Source organism: Papaver somniferum, unplaced genomic scaffold (assembly GCF_003573695.1).
Source record: "Papaver somniferum cultivar HN1 unplaced genomic scaffold, ASM357369v1 unplaced-scaffold_81, whole genome shotgun sequence".
NCBI lineage: Eukaryota > Viridiplantae > Streptophyta > Magnoliopsida > Ranunculales > Papaveraceae > Papaver > Papaver somniferum.
In genome coordinates, this window is record NW_020651082.1 from 9,184,365 (window position 1) to 9,188,054 (window position 3,690).

A 3,690-nucleotide genomic window follows, 5' to 3' on the forward strand; every position below is an offset into this window, starting at 1 on the left:
TGGTCGAGACAAGACCGCTTCAAGTTCTTGGCTGAAGTTAAACATTTCCTTTGGGACGACCCATATTTGTTTAAGTACTGCCAAGACCAAATCATTAGGAGATATGTCCCCAACATTGAACAGAAAGAAGTGATATCGTTCTGTCATGACCAAGCATGTGGAGGGCATTTCAGTGCTAAGAAAACTGCTGCAAAGATCTTGCAGTGTGGGTTTTACTGGCCATCGCTGTTTAGAGACTGCCATGAGTATTGTATTGCTTGTGAGCCCTGTCAAAAGCTAGAAAGTATTTCGAGGAGAAACATGATACCGTTGAATCTGATTTTGATCGTTGAGCTATTTGATGTGTGGGGGATTGACTTCATGGGTCCATTTCCTACTTTTGAAGGCAAATTATACATCCTAGTTGTTGTTGATTACGTTTCTAAATGGGTTGAACCTGTTGCAACCAAGACAAATGACCACAAGGTGGTACTCTCATTTCTGAAGAAGAACATATTTTCACGTTTTGGTACCCCTAGAGCTATAATCAGTGACGGTGGTTCACATTTCTGTAACAAGTACTTTGAGTCTTTAGTACGCAAGTATGGTATAACTCACAAGGTTGCAACTCCGTACCATCCTCAGACGAGTAGACAAGTAGAAGTTTCTAATAGGGAGATTAAGAACATTCTGGAGAAGACGGTCAACCCGTCGAGAAAAGATTGGTCATTAAGACTGAATGATACTTTGTGGGCCTATAGAACAGCTTATAAGACACCAATTGGCATGTCCCCTTATCGTCTGGTGTATGGAAAGCCATGTCATCTACCTGTGGAATTAGAACATCGAGCTTACTGGGCTATCAAGAAACTTAACTTTTCTCTCAACAAGGCAGGTGCTCAACGGAAACTTCAACTCAATGAGTTAGAAGAATTTAGGAATGATGCTTATGACAGTGCCAGGCAGTATAAGCAAAAGATGAAGTCGTTTCATGATAAGCGTATTTTGCGCAAGTTATTCACACCGGGTCAAAAAGTTTTGTTATACGACTCTCGGTTGCATCTTTTTCCAGGAAAATTGCGGTCCAGATGGACCGGCCCGTTCCGAGTACGCACGGTATTCCCTCATGGAGCTGTGGAACTTGAAGATGTCTCCAACAAGAACATTTTCAAAGTGAACGGGCAAAGATTGAAACCGTTCCTTGAAACAATTCCACCTGACAGTGAGACAACCGATCTGGAGGATCCCGTCTATGTGGCCTGATTGGTCCACCCTTGTACATAAACCAGGTTGAACATTCCATTTTATTTTCCATTTTCTGTACAGTTCTTTCTTTTGCACTTTTTAAACATTGAGGACACTGTTTAATTTAGGTTTAGGGGTGATGATCAGTATATACCCTTATAACATGCTATAATTGAAAACAGAACTATTTCTTTAAAAAAAAATCAAGTATTTATCAATTCCATATGTGTCATGTAAAGAAAATAGTTCTCTCTTGTCCAAAAATAAAAGAGAGTAGTCAATGTAAATAAGAGTCATGTAAAGAGTCATTTTTTGTTTTAGTGTATCAAGCAAGGAAGGGTGTATGCCATTGATGTATAACGCGAGTAATTGTGAAATACCTCCAACACATTCACAATTCTTGTAAAGCCGGACAGCTAGCTTGATTTCGACCTCGGTTCTTAGCCTAAAAACTATCTCTTGGTGATCAGTAGTCATAACTTCCGATCTTTCTTTACACATGTGTAGATACACTTTACACTCTTATCACATGTCTTTAGTTGTTATCAGTGCTAGGATTGTGCCTTTGATAGCTAGATTGACATCTCCATTTTGTTGTGAGCTTAAAATGTCTTGAACATGTCACATTTGATAGAATCTGAGCTTATATTTTGGCCTAGAACTTTGTTGGTATGTTCTAAGAAAACCCTCACGAGACTTCACTCGTCCACTAGGGACACTTAGTGGTTCAAAAGGCTTATTTCATTCGCTAAATGCAATCGAGAAACCAGCGACAGTGGTATAGTTAGGATTTCCTTAGTTTCTGTTTTACTTGAGGACAAGTAAAATTCAGGTTTAGGGGTATTTGATAGGTGCCAAATATTGCATTATTTCTTATCATTTTATTGGCACTTATCCCATTTTGCATACCATTGATTAGCCTTTTACAATGAATTATGTATTTTACTCTCCTCAAGGATAAATACTTAATATTGCTTAATTTTCCATTTTTAAGTACCAAATAAAGGCTAGATGAGTTGCGGAGCCAAAAGAGCAAAGACACGGGAAAAAGACGGCAGAAACTCTAGCTGAAAAGAAGTGCAGAATGTGGTATGGAAGACTCAGAGAAGAAGTGGGCTCAAGATTGTCTAAGCCCAAACCCGTTTTTTCCCTTCAGCCGTCAGATTGGATCCACTCCATCATCCAACGGTCGTTTCATCAGAGTGCATCGAGCTTTGATGTTCATGTCTAACATCATGTCACCTAAATCCATCTTGGACCGTCAGTTTTGATGTATCTCACATCCAACGGTCGCTCCACACCCATTTCTATCGCGTCGTTGGATCACTCCATCACCTTTTCATCCTGCGTATTCCCCTCACCAATCATCAAAACTTGATGTCCCGTCTAACACCTAAGCACCTAATACCTATACCCCCAAACAAACAACCCCTAGCCAAACCTAATCGAGTTCTTATTCTAACTTTTCCCCTCTCCACTACTACACCCATGTCCTCCACCAACTCCGTCGCTGCCACCACCATAACTCCCATCAAAATCCATCATGGCTTCCAACAACCAAAACCCATCACCCATATCACGTTCTATATCTTTCTCAAAGACTAATTTCGCCTATTTTCACGCCACTGAACTCTAGGAGTGAAGTTGGTGAAATTGGTTGATGAGCTAGACAAATTGGAGGCATGGGTAGCATCAGGAGAAGAAATAGAGGCATGGGTCGAAGCTCTCAAGTGTTTTCAGAGATTAGGTATGAATTAATTTCAATTTTTATGAAACCCTAAATTCACTGTTTTGGGGATTTTTGGGGGGAAACTCATGTAAACTATAAATAGATCCTTTGGGTGTTTGTATTGAAGGGGGGCTGGGACGAGTCAAGTACCAAATACTTGAGTTCTCAGTAAAAATTTCATCTTATTTTCTTGTCCTGTTTTTGGAGAATTCTCCATGTTTTTCACAACTGCTAGTAACATGATAGGAGCTGTGTTCATGTTCTAAGCTTCATAGCTAGGGTTCAGATGAAACCCTTAACCTTAATTCTAGGTTTTTTATGTTAATTGCTTTTGTTCCTGCTATGCTTTACTGTCTAGGACAGATTTAACCTAGTGTTCAACATATTACTTTCACCTTGAATGTCAAGCATCCTAGGTAGTTAGAATCATTATATGTTGTACTTCACTTGTATTCAATTGAATGTTATTGATCTTTGATTAGTTGTTCTTTAAGCAGACAATTAATGCTATGACTTAATATATTAGTTGATGTTAAATTTTTCATCTAAGGAGCTAGAATAGTTGCAATAGCTAAACATTCTACTATATGTTAAGTGGTGAATTCAAAAACCATAGTTCCCTTTTATCAAGTCTTTATACCCTCAGTTCAACCATCTTTATTGTTGTTTCAACCCAAAACACTCTTATGTCACTGTTTAGAGTCATACTTTAGTAGAGAACAAAGAAATAACATATT